The following is a 14,180-nucleotide window of genomic DNA, read 5'->3' as shown; positions in this document are numbered from 1 at the left end:
ATTTACATAGGTTGGTATCCATTGCAGTGTACAGTTCTTATTTTTCAAATTTAAAGTTGTTAGATGTTCATGAATTTCCTGTGTAAGTTTTGTTTTTCTATATTTTAATGCTTCAAGTGCAGATTTTGAGTCACTGTACATGGTTATTCCTTCTGTAATGTTTATTACTGGATTAGAGAGATAGAATTTTAGGGCTGCTTGTATGACTGTTAATTCACAAGCGAAGTTTGAAGCTATTTTGTCAGTTGTTGATTTGATTTGCATTCCCTTACCTTCAGGTAGAATTAATAAAACTCCTGCTCCTTCTCCTCCTTGATTGAGTGCTTCATCAGATGATCCGTCAGGTGTTGACATTATTTAGATCATTTAAGTGATGTATAGCGTCTAATCCTTTTCTTTTGTTTCAAGCTCTGAAATTAACTTAAATCTCCTAGAAAAAATTCTAGGAGATTTAAGTTAATCATTGTGTTTTTTGATGATATAGTGGGAATGAATGTCTCTTTGCTTATTTCGATAGACAAGTGCTCTAAGTCAATCTGTTTTCTAATTTCATGATCATATTGCAAAGTTGATGATCTGTCCGCTCGGTTAGCCTAGTGGCTTTGTTCTTCGCAACCACATGCCTGGGGAAGGAGTGTCCCAGGTTCGATTCCCGTCGAAGACGTGACGAACTTGAGGATCTAACTCAGGCATAGTCAAGTTAGCCAGTCTTGGGCACAGGCAGTAGAGTTTTTTCCACTAGTTTATCTGGCATTTTTCATTCCACAAGCAGGCAAACCGGCCCCACGAACATACGTTTCTACAGCCAAAAATATATCCCCCCCCAGTGGCAGACTAGGCGACAGGTTGGTTGGGAGTGGTACTAACAAGAAGTCGCATCTAAGTAACACATGGACCCTGCATTGGAAGCGGGAATGATGCGTAGTGAAAGAAGATTGCAAAGTTGATGATCTCTAGTCTACATTTTCCTGACCAGGCATCGAAAGTCCTGAGTGAGATGTGATTCTGTTAGTGAATTTTACTATGGAGAGTTTTCTTCTGTATACTAGTATGTGAAGCCCACACTCTTGTTGCGCTTTTAAATTATTTGTGGATGAGACTGCACTTGTGTTAATTTTTGCTGCTCTTTTGAACTAGTAGAAGCTGGAGCCCAAATGGATGAGGCATATTTCATGGTGGGTCTTATGAGTGCTGTATATGTAGTTTTGAGTGTCTTCGGTTTTGCACTCCACTTTGTTCTGCAAAGTCTTGAAATTAGAAAACAGATTGACTTAGAGCACTTGTCTATCGAAATAAGCAAAGTGCCATTCATTCCCACTATATTCTAATATTAAGCTTTTTAAGAGCTTTATTAGATAGATTTTCAATATGAGTTGTAAATCTCAGTTCACTATCTAGAGTTAGGCCTAAGTATTTTGGAGACCCTGTTTTTCCTATTTTAGTATTATATATTTTGATTTGGGAGTTGTTATCATGTCTGCTTTTTCTATCAGTGGAGAAGATACTCAGTTTTGCTTTTTCCAGGTTTATGTGTAATTTAAGTTCTTTGCCCATCTTTCTAAGCCTTGTATTGATTTATTTAGAATTCTTGCAGATTGTTGAGGATTACTGCTTGTGTACCAGATTGCTATATCATCTGTATAGCATGCTATTTTTATCATTTATGATGTGTGGGTGAATATTGTTCATATAGATGAGAAATAGGAGTGGGTTTAAAACAGAACTTTGTGAAACTCCAGCCCAAGTTCAATCCATGTTGGAATAAATTCCATTGACTTTTACTTTTATTTTTCTACCTTCCATGAAGTCTGAAATCCAAATTAATGCATTCCCCCCTTATTCCAGTATCCAAGAAGAGTACTGTCCAATTCATAAGTCTAGTATATGTTATTCTTTCGTTTAGTTTACAGAGAGTACTAGGCAAAACTATTAGTCTGTAGCTTTTACAGTCACTTGCTTTTTGTTAGGTTTTAGTATGGGTATAATGACTGATTTCCAGATTTTTGGCTGTTTATCTGTATTCCAGGAAGTGTTAAATATCTTCAGAAGGCAGTTTTGGCTTTTTCTTCCATTTTTTTTAATAATACTTAGTTTTAAGAATAACTTTTAATAATAATTAGTTGATAAAAGCCCAACAGTATTATTTTATATCCATTCTGCTTGTCTAATGCATCTGTAACATTATTATAAAACTTGAGCAAGTTTTGCAAACATGACCTTTCCTTAGTAAGCCCAGCTATTTATTGCAAAGTATATAGATTCTCTTCCAATCCATTTATGTGAGATCTTACCAAGTTTTCTAGAATTTTCATCACCCTAAATAGGTACTGATAGGTCGATATTAATTACATTAGTCGTTTTTACTACCCTTGTTAAGTGAGGTTTATCATACATTTGTTCTATTCCTGTCGAATCTTCCTCTCTGCTGAAACTGAAATTTATATAGCCAGGTCAAAGGTACAGCCAGTTAGCTAAACACACTTTTAGCATCCATGCTGATATCCCTTCAGCCTTAATGCTGAATTCTGTCAAGTCAATGTAACAGCTCTGGTAGTTCTAGTGTGCAAAGGTAGCATTGGGCGTCATGGTAAATAGCTCTTAGCAAAATGGGTCCACATTAAATGAACAATCACTTCTGTATCTGCCACTCTTATACCATCTGAATACGGAGACTCATTTACTTTTCACACTCGGACTTAGCTTTCTGTACAATACTTATAACTTTTATAGCCTGCACCTTATAATTTTCATAACCGATACAAACCTTATGCACATGGTATTCCTTTCACATCATCTTTTTTAAGAATATCATGCAATAAGTTGCACATCCATTTCACTTCTAGCATGTTATTCATTGAACTTGGGGCACATTCTGATATTGCTTTAAGTATTTTTAAATGCCTTCTACACACACAGCTGGTATTCTTCTCATCTTCAACTGATAGTATCCTAGTCTTCTCCTCAGGAGGAATATTAGGAGGAAAAGAGAAATAATAGGAATATTATTAACAGTCCTATCTAAGATGACATGTTCACTTAAACAGAATGGGGAATAAAAAAAAAATCAGAAAAACAAGTATTTTAAGCATATGTTTGCTGGTCTAGTCTGCTGAGTTGTTAGCATATCCACTCCCAAATCAACAGGCTGCAGGTTCGAACCCTGCCGTGGACATGGATGGTTTGTTATGGTTAAAATTTAGCTTGAAAATGAAATGAATTTCATTTCCTGGTATGAAGCTACTGCCCCTTTTATTAGAGGACTGAAGTGGCCTGATAAAAGTTCCATGTTTTAGTGTTTAGAGCAGGATTTATGTATTCTATAAAAAATACATGAAAATATTTATAAAATTAATAAAAATAGAAATACTTAGCCCACCATAGTTTAAAATGTTTTGTAGGTTGAAATCACATTGGGGGGGGAGTTTGATGCAGTTAACAGGTGTGCTTTAGAAAATCAAAATCTAGAGCTAATCAAATCAGGGACCCCCCCAAATAATAGACCAATTTGGAAGATTTGCTGATATGGAAATACATTAAAAATGTTGTCTTTGGCTAATGTAATATCTTCATTACAGTAAAATTATGGAGACTGCTACTGTGTTATACTTACTGAACAAGCAAGCAACAGAGTTTTGTGCTCCCGGGTTAAAAATTTGTGACGTGACTGATGCAATATGTAAGTAAATAGAGTGGGTGGATGATAGGATTCTGCTGTTTTGGAACGAATGATTTGAAAGAAGAAAACATATGGTTTGAGAGAGAGAGAGGGGGAGAGAAAGAGAGAGAGAAAGAAGGCATGAAAGAGGTATAGCAAGAAAGTTGAGTGAAGTTAAAAAAAAGAAGAGTAAAGGTTGTGCATCTGGAACCATAGTTCGACAGGAGTGAGCTGAGGAGGAAGGTTGCAAATTAGAAATGAACAGTAAGACAGTGTAGGAGTGTCCATACATAATGTATGGACATTATGTAGATGTATAGGCTAATTTAGATGGTTGATTGAAAGAATTTATACATGTATATATACATTTACATATTTATACATTGCACTTGAGTGGTTTTGGTATCACACACTTAGCAAAATCATTCCATCCATAGATTCATTGGTGGACATTATGAGATTCTGTATGGTCACTCCACTCCTCAGTGATGTACCATACCTGTCTTTGCAATGTGGGCCTGTTGTATGCTTTTCTGTGGGCTTCAATTCTCTGAAGATTAGTTGCCCCATACACACTCACCATCCATCTCAATGTGGGTCTACCACTTCTTCTTGTTCCTGGAACTTTATCTTCTATTACTGTTTTGAGAAGTCATCCTTTCATTGTGTCCAAATATTTCAGCTTTCTTCTGTCAGTATCCCGAAGGAGTCTTCAAGTTCTACTGATCCTTTCTAACACACATCCATTTCTCTACTTTTCAGCATATGTGATCCTCAACAGTCTCTTGTAATACCACATCTCAAAAGCAGGTATCAATTTCATATCACACTCTTTTGGGTTAAGTGTTTCACATCCATAAGTTGCTATTGAAAAAAAAAAAAAAAAAAAAAAAAAAAAAAAAAAAAAAAAAAAACAGTTGCATATAGATTTCTCAGCTTTGTTACTATAAATTCTTTCCTTCATAGTTACATGGTGATCAACATTCATTAATAAAAATTATGGAAACGGCTACTGTGTTATAGGAAAACTTCAGTTTAATATAAACTGAAATAATCACTCAACTTTTCGACCTTCATATCAAGGTCATCACCTGGAGTACACATATAGATACAAAGAAACTAACTATATTGCAATCTACATGGTATGCCAAAGTCACAGTAATTTGGTCAACTATTAAAACTACTGGCTGACCTCTGGTGAAAAAAAAACAACCTTATTAAATCAAAGCTAGAGTCCTGTTATTATTATTATCATTATCCGTTTGGTTACAAATCATTAAGAGATATATTAAGCTAGAGAGCAACATGCTCTTACATTATTATTTGCATAAATTAGAACAAAACAGTATAGATGTTGGTCAAAAAGAGTTGAAATTATGCTTAGAATCCTAAAGTAAGGCTGGAAAACTTGTACTTAAGCGAGCTGAATGTGTGCCAACCAAATTCTATGGATTTTTATGCACCATTATTAATTAAGATTAGGATATATATATATATATAGGTAACCTTCGTATAACACTGTACTTATACAATGCAGTTTTGATATAACATGGTCTACAAATTGTAGTAACCCTTTATCTTTTCATATATTTTTCACCGCACGACTTAAAAATCAAATTTTATCTTCATTACTAAATTTGTCTGCCTGTATCGTGCATGTAGTTATAAGTTGCGAATTTATATTAGGGGAAATACCCTTTATCACGCATGTACATATTTTTTTTTTTTTGTGTAGCATCAATTGTTTAGTGTATAAAGTGTTTATTGTTGCCAATGTAGTTACAAGTAGTGAATTTATGTTAGGGGAAATACCCTTTAGCATGCATGTACGTCAATTGTTAACCATATAAAGTGTTTATTGTTGAAAATTGTCTTTGTTTTCTGCCAGGAAAGTGCATTAAAATCATAAGTGTGTTAATCTCAAGCTGAGCACTTTATTTTCTGTTGAGTTACATACATAATTGATATGTAATGCTTTTTTTTTTATGTAAAAAAATTATATTTATGGTAATGACCACTAAAACTGCAATGAAAGGGTAAAAACCAACATTGAAAAGAAAATTTCTCTTGAAGAAAAAATTAAAATCTTGAATTGGTTGAAAAATGTAGAAAATGCAGGAGTTGCTGCAAGGACTTTGAATTTAAATGAATCAACAATTTGAACAATCAAACAAAATGAACATAAAATCCTAGAAAGTGTTATTGCTGGGTCAAGTGCAAAGCACGTTGCTCATGTATGCCATATTCCAAAGGAAAAAATGGAGAAATCTCTAATGATTTGGATAGAAGATTGCACAAAGGAAATTCCTTTGGATGGAAATGTTATTAAACAAAAACCTCTCAAAGTTTATAAACATATAAAAGAACTTGATCAAGATTCTTCAGAAGAAAGCTCTCAGCATGGATTTTGTGTCAGTAAGGGTTGGTTCGAAAACTTTGAAAAATGGTTTTCTTTGAAGAAGGTGGTTATAGTGCAGACCAGGTGTTCAATTAGGATGAATCTGGGTTATATTGAAAAAAAAAAAAAATGCCAACGTGAGTCTATATTTCGAAAAATAAAAGATCAGCTCCTGGATTCAAAGTTTCCAAAGATAGAATTACTCTACTGTTTTGTAGTAATGCATCAGGTGATTACATGACAAAACCAATGTTTATTAACCGATCCGCAAATCCTCATGCTATGAAAGGACTTAACAAGTCCACCCTACCTGTTTATTGGCAGGCCAACAAAAAAGGCATGGGTTACAGCTAGCATGTTTGAAAATTGATTTTTCAAGTGTTTTGTATCTGATGTAGAAAGTTACACAAAGAAAAAGAATATAGACTTCAAAATTCTACTAATTTTAGATAACGCACTAGGCCACCCAATAAATTTAAGCCATCTGAATATTAAAATAACTTTTTTGTTACCTAATACTACTTCACTTATTCACCCACTTGACCAAGGAATAATATCAATTATCCCTAAATAATATCATTTAAGTCATATTATATTCATTGAACATTCCAATTAATTTTGGAAAAATTTGTAATTTTTATAATTTTATACTATATATTTGTTTCGTGGTTTATGTTTTCTTAACATACATGAATTACCTGAATTAAATAAAAATATATTTTTGTTGGATATGTCATTGTTATTTATATAATTTAAAGAAAGAAAAGATTTTGGAACATAACCCTACTTTTTCTATTTGATCTGAGTCTTGCACAACACGGCATTTCTGTGGAACCTAACATCTACGTTAGGTTCATATGAGGAAGTTACCTGTATGTATGTGTTTTTGTGTATATGTATGTATATACACACATGCATGTATATTAGTATATACATGCTCCAGATGATGACCTTGATAAGAAGGTCGAAACATCAAGTGATTATTTTGGTTTATATTAAACTGATGTTTTACTATAACATGTTTTGCTTCTATAATTTTTAATGATGAGTTTGGTCCTGTAATTTTAGGAATAATTTTAGATACGTCTCTGACTGTTTTAGTTATTCTTAATCTTCTTTTGATGTCTTCTGAACAATAATTCCTTATATTAATGATGGATCCCAGGTACTAAAATTTTCTAACTTCCTCAACTCTTTCTCTGTTAAGGTACACTTGTTTCTCAGGAGCTACTTTGTCTATATTTCCTTTGAGAATAATAATCTTTGTCTTGCTAGGATTGAGTTTAAATGCTTTGTTCATGCAGTATAAAACTGCATGAACAAAGCATTTAAACTGCAGCTGTCATGAAATACCCATACTGATGGGTATTTCATGACAGCTGCAGCTTTTTGGCATGCGTCATTGTCGTCTTGATAGTAACAAAGTCCGTTCCATAAAACTTCACAGTGTAGGCAGTACCTGATTATCCAGAATATCATGGTACTGAACTGCCTTCATGGAACCATGGACAACAACCAGTGGTCCCACTCCAAATCAGCTGAATGCTTCCCACACTATTCCTCCTCCACTACCAAACTTTACTGTGGGTATAACGCACTGTGGTAACAAGTGTTCACTAGGCTGCTTCCACACCTGCCATCAGACTGGAAACAAGTGAACTTTCATTCATTGCTTCAAAGTACCGCTTTCCACTGGTCATCTAGTTTACACGCTGTTTGCACCAGTCCAGACGAGCCACCTTGTTAGTTGTAATGATGTTCAACTTGTGTGCCACTACTCTTCCATGAAAATCCAGCAAATGGAGTTCTTTTCTTAGTTTTAGTGCTAACCATGGTGTTACTAGTGCTCTGGAACTTGTCACAGATAGTCTGTGCTGATTGCAGCCAGTTTTTGCATGCCACCTGTTTTAACACCCTCCTGTCCCTGTCAGTCATTTAGTCATTTTCAGTAGCCTCCCAGAGTGTTTTCCTGCACTAGTGATGTCAGAACGTCTCCATTTGTTGATCACATGTTGATTTTTGGATGCTCCAGTTGAGTAACAATGGCACGTATGGACATGTCACCAATGTGACAGCCCATGATGACACCTCTCTCAAAGTCACTGAGTTCACGTCACGTTGCTATACCACCTGCATTCAATTGCTATGATGAAATAATGCTTCGTACTATCTGTACTCTGGTTTTTATATTATTAATAAACTTTGAATGTCCAATAGCTTCAAATAACAGGGTATGCAGACAATTATTGGTAGATAGTGTAGTTAGCATTCATAAATGTGTGAGGCCAAGATAATATCAGAGATGCAATGGCGACTTTAACAAAATAAAAGTTAGTAAAAGTGTTTTTTGCAATTTGGACCAAGCTGTAGACAGATTAATATAGTAAGAAGTGACTTAGAAGACAGAAATATGTGATCCGATATAAAAGTTTTCTGAAAGGTTTTGTGTTGCTCCTGAACTGCAAAGATTAACAAAAAAAAAAATAACAAAGCTTATTAGGTTATAGTGCTACCCCACTTCCCAAGCAGAGGTTAAGTTAGTGACTAATATAAAAGTTTTAATTTAAATTAAAAGACATATATTGTTGTATATTTTTATAACATAGGGATGACAGAGTATTCAGAGCCAACATGATTGAGCCAAAAACGAAACCATATGGTAAGAGAAAGGTGTAGAAAATGAATGATACATAAAACTGGTAATGAGTAAAATGATGAATCAAAGTGTATAGATTTTGAAAACTAAAAATTTTAAGATCAAAAAGGAACAGAACAAGTAAAGTACACACAGAACCAGCAATATGACAGTTTTGCTGTCTGTTTCATAGCAGTTCTGTATTAGAAATAAACAGTGCAAAACCAGCTATGAGCTGCTATGTGGTTTAAGATTATTAAACAGTAATATATAATAAATTACTTCCCATTTTTCTCAAACCAACCAAATTTCTCTTAATACATAATCTATAGTCACATGGACTGCTGGAAAGAAGTCAACAGACACCATAATGTGAGGAACAAAATGGCACCTGCCTTAATAAGATTTAGAGCTTCTTTTTGCTGCGATGATTTATGGTGCATACTATTCACAAACGTACAATATCAATCAATGGGAATTTTGGTCTTTGGTCGATAACACAGCTTTCCAAGCCTCTATGTCCCACTGCATGCACTCCTTGTGCCACTAAAAAATGATGATGCATGTTGGTTTGGATAATGTGGGGCTTGCATGTTGCAGTCAGACACAGGGCTGTCGCCAGATTAGATGGCACCCTGAGGCAAACAATTAAATAATGCCCCTGGTGGATTATAAGACAAAAATATAAGAAAATCTCCAATTGCTATTTTGTTTTTATTACAAGAGAAACTTTGATGCAAAACAATTACATAATAATATTAATTAAATGTTTGTTCTATGGGGATATTGCACAATAAAACTGTTTATAAGCTCTTCTAAATTTAAATTATAAGCTATATCTACCTCTATTGATATAGTTGCTAGACCAACCAATCTTTCTTGGGTCATTGCTGTTCGCAAATAATTTTTAATCAGTTTAAGCTTGGAAAAACTTCTTTCCGCACTTGCTATGCTAACAGGAATTGTTAGCGTAGCGACGCTGCCTACCGCAATACGGCTGAACGAGCGCCCTTATTAAGCCATGCCGTGAGTCAGGCTGCCTCTATGCTACACCCTGTCAATGGTACCGGTTAGACATACCATAGATTCCCATGTTGTGAGCCTTGATTCTGAAAGTTTTTCTGCAGAATTGTGTTCTCATCGATGCCCACATTCAATGTGTCAGCCAACAAATGGTGGTTTTTATATATTATCATTCACAGTAACCTACAATCATGTTCAGTAAGTGTGGTGGATTGTCCACTGCTGGTAGCACTTGCAGTTGACTCCCTGCACTTCAATCTCAGTATGGTATCACTGATTGTAGGCCTAGAATGGCCCATCTGTCAACAATTTGCTGAATAGATAAACCTGTAAAATCTTATCATAATGCCTCTTTCAAACTACGTCAGTTCCCTTCTTGCAGCCATTTCACCCAGAGGCAGTTGCAGTGACTTGGGAGCATCATATTCCTCCAATTTATACAGACTACAAATATGTGACTTGCATTACATGGCATGATGCACCTTGCCCATGGGGGGGGGGGGGGGATTGCCTTCTTTCCAAGTAGTGTGGTAGCTCATAGTTGGTTTTGTGTTGTTTATTATCTTGTGAGAATTTCCTCAAAATTACCAGCACAACTGTCATGTTGCTGGTGCTATATGTACTTTAATAGTTTTTTTAATTTAAAAATTATTAGATTTCAAAATATTTCTTTTTAATTCTTAATTTTTAAAAATCTTTAATCAAATCCACTAGTCCATTTGATTAATAATTTTCCTTGTTTGCTGTTTTATTTGTTTCATTTTTGAATATTAAAGATATTTAAGTTCACATAATTGAGCTATGTTTTCAACACCTTTCTCTTACCATATCTTTTCAGCTCAATCAAGTTTGGCTCTGAGTATTTTGTCATCCTTACCTTCTAAATAATTTTTGCTAACAAGAAAGTTATTCTGAATATTGACTTAAGGAAACATGCCATCCAGTTTGATCATCATTCTACACCATTAAAAGTTTTTTCATTTCGACATTAAGATTTTCCCATTTACAGATACTTATAGTATTAACTAGTGTAGCACTTTTCACTTCACTCAAACTTTATCTTTGTTTTTAATAACTGTAACGTCAGTAATGTGATGTAATTTTAGCCTACAACTTCTGTTAGTGTTACATCACTTATGAAAATGAAAAATTGAGAATAATTTTTGCTAAACTTAATTGTCCATAATAAAGATTAATGGTATAAATAACTAAGAGGAAAAATTGCATTTATTAAACTCATATTTCGCTGGTTTTCTACCCAGTGTCATCAGAGCACAATCAAACTGTGACAGGCATACAATTTAGTGCTGTAGCACTAAACCAAGTAATTGTTGAAACAATTTAAATTATAACTGACACCTAATGTCATACTTGGCACCCTCTATGAGTCAGATAATTACAACATTAATTTAGAGGAGTCTTGCTATTAGGTCTTCTAGCCTAATAGCTGCACTTCTCTGAATACTACATTAATCAGAAAGTTAAAATTCAGTAGAGCTCTCTTTGTATTCATGTGTTAAAAGAAAAATAAAAGTGTAGTATAAATGAATTTCATTACTGAGCATTATTCTGGTTTATCGATGGATGTGAAGAAGAATTGAGTGCATATGCAACAGAAGAAAGTGGTTTCAGGTCAAATAGGAGTGTTTTTTTTTTTTTTTTTTAAATGACAAATGTTGAGTACTGAAGATATGGCAGCAATCTATATTTAAGTTTTGTAGGTTTGAAGAAAAGCATTTTCATATGATAAGGTTAAAAAAATAAAAAAAAAATCCAAAAGCTAAAATTTTATGATGTAGCATATTATTGTTATTATTACTATCACGCCAACCTTCATGGCGTCAGTAGCCTCATCATGGGAAGTTCACTCAACCAATAACATATTTATCATATTGAACTCTTAAAATCTTGAACACTCTCTGAATTCACAACACATTCTGGTAATGTGTTCCATTCACCTACAATTCTTCATGTGAAAAATATGCTCCTCAAATAACCTTACAAAACTTCTAGGAACAGCTCTTGTTCTCCCCCCCCCCTTCTACATTGTCCTCCTCTGTATTAATCTGATAATATTAACTTTATAATATAATATTGTCTTTATCATATCACTTCTCTTCCTTCTATCTCTAAACTCTGAATTTACATTCCTTTAACTTGCTTCCATAACCAAAATGTTTGACTTCTGATATTGCCATCACTTGTCTCTGGACCTTCTCCAGTGATGATCAAAGAAAAGACAGGAGTATATAAACTCTGGATAAATACAAAATCACTAGAAGCAGAAATTAAATATAAACACAAAAGAGCAATATCAGAGAAAAAGAATAGAGAAACATGTGAATAATTTCATAGCAAAATTGGAAACAGATCTTTCAGTGAAGAGACCAGATACATACAGAATTCTAAGAAATATAATCTTTCTTCATCAGCCATTTTCTGTTCACTACTGGATGAATAATCCTCCCAAGTCCTCCGTTCAATCCCCCCCTTGAGCTTTCTATGCCACTGAGTTCCAGCCATCTGAGTTCAAACACTCACTGTCCATGAGTGGATTTGTGATAGAGGGATCATCATTTAACTGTATTACTCTCTTTAGGATAATGTTAAGCAATCTTAGAGAGGAGTTTGCGGCATGTCAAATGTGAGAGCAAAGGCTCTACCCCTGAATATTTTAAAGATGAAGTGACAAAAAATATATATATATATATATTTGAAACAGATTAAATGACTATAAGCTGAGATAAAAATAAACACCATTTTATTTTAAATAAATTGCACAACTAATTTCATCTTCTTAGAATTCATCAAGTGCATAACATGAGAAAAAAACCAACAAACATTGCGAGAGAAAAAATCTAAACATTAAAATGCTAATGTATTAACATTTGAAGGTGTTCCGAGTATCTCTTCATTGTTGGGTGTGTACATACGTTCAAGGTTTTGTGAATGCCAAAATTGGATAGCAGCGCAGTGACAGTCTGAGAGTGAGTCTCCTTAATGCAGTTAGTCTTCTTAGTCCAGAAGTAATACTAATACTATTATTTGTTATTTAGATACCATGCAAGGAATCCTTGTGATATGTCATTCAACACTTACTATACCTCTCATTTAATACATTCTAATCACTCACCAGGTGGAAAATCTTGCTGCCACACTCTCATTAACTACTCTCATATTCACTTTCTGGCTACTTGTTCTCTCCTGCTTTGCCATGTTAAAAAATTTGCCCACCTCTGTTCTGTGAAATTGCTCTATCATCCTGTATGTTTATATCAGTTTTAACTCATTTTCTTTTAATCTTTCTTCATACTTAATATTTTATGAAGCCCCCCCTCCCCCAACATCCTGTTTTATTCTACACAGAAGAGGTGGCAAAAGTGTAAGAGATTTAGAAATCTGTTGATATTTTCTTCATCAGCTGAAGGTTGTAGTTTTTGGGGAAGACCTGGCTGAGGAGGCCATTCCTAAGTATAGTGGTAGATGAAATGAAGGAGGAAGAGAAGTTGGGTTCATTAGGTTTCAAGTGGGGCATTAAATGGTAATGTTCTTCACAGTGTCATAAGAATGTAGAGAAATAATGGTGACAAGTTTAGCAAATCATTGTCTATGAAAATACTTATACTAACCCTGTTGCAGGCCATTCTCATATTATTTCTTAGCCGACTTATGATACTAATATGTATGATAGGTTTAAAACTCTTTGTAGGTGGTATTTTTATTCTGGGAGAGGAGAAATAATGTATGAAAGTTAAGGATTTGGTTATTCATTTCAAACTGTTACTTTGTGTAAATTTCTGTCTTCTCCCTTTCTGTCATTAATTAAACTATGACTCAATTATCAAGTGGATCCATCATTGAAAAATTCAGTCTAGTGTTACTTTGTTCTGTTTCTTTTAATTTGGAATAACTTGAATTTTGCAAAATATACTTCATAATTTATTATGAAACTTCTTTCACTGATTTTAATGTAAACTGAAGTACATTAAATTTTATACTCGGAGATTCATAGTAAGAATTTGTGACAGTTTTGTCGCCTAGTGTTCACAGTCTTTAAATGTAATTAGAAATGCTTTGCATGAAAAGCTTGCTACCTTAAATGCAGTGTTTTGTGTTCAAGTATACACATATATAAAATCACATGTTTCTTGCTGATTTTTTGAAAGAAAAATTTGTCCATGAGTATTGTGGACATATTTTTTCCTGTTGTAAACTTCCATTAGTGAGCAAACTAAATAGGACCAGAGTGCACTAAATCATACAAAAACTAAAAGGAGTGAAATTGAAAATGAAATAAAATTGAATAACAGAATTTATCACTAGTTTTTGGATTCAAAAGAATGTTCATTATCTTTTGGATTCCTAGTGTTCACAGTCTTTAAATGTAATTAGAAATGCTTTGCATGAAAAGCTTGCTACCTTAAATGCAGTGTTTTGTGTTCAGGTATACACATATATAAAATCACATG

At 34.0% G+C, this 14,180-nt stretch overlaps 1 protein-coding gene across 3 annotated transcripts in view; it reads left to right on the top strand.

Annotated features, from left to right (window-relative positions):
- The window catches only part of Mer (ezrin/radixin/moesin family protein merlin), a 488,739-nt gene that overhangs the window by 242,840 nt on the left and 231,719 nt on the right, over positions 1 to 14,180 (top strand). The gene's annotated exons all lie outside the window — the stretch shown is intronic.

Source organism: Typopeltis vanoorti, chromosome 4 (assembly GCF_054136105.1).
Source record: "Typopeltis vanoorti isolate ZY-2024b chromosome 4, IOZ_Tvanoo_1.0, whole genome shotgun sequence".
NCBI lineage: Eukaryota > Metazoa > Arthropoda > Arachnida > Uropygi > Thelyphonidae > Typopeltis > Typopeltis vanoorti.
Note: the sequence above shows the minus strand (reverse complement) of the source record. Positions and strands in the feature narration are given on the sequence as shown.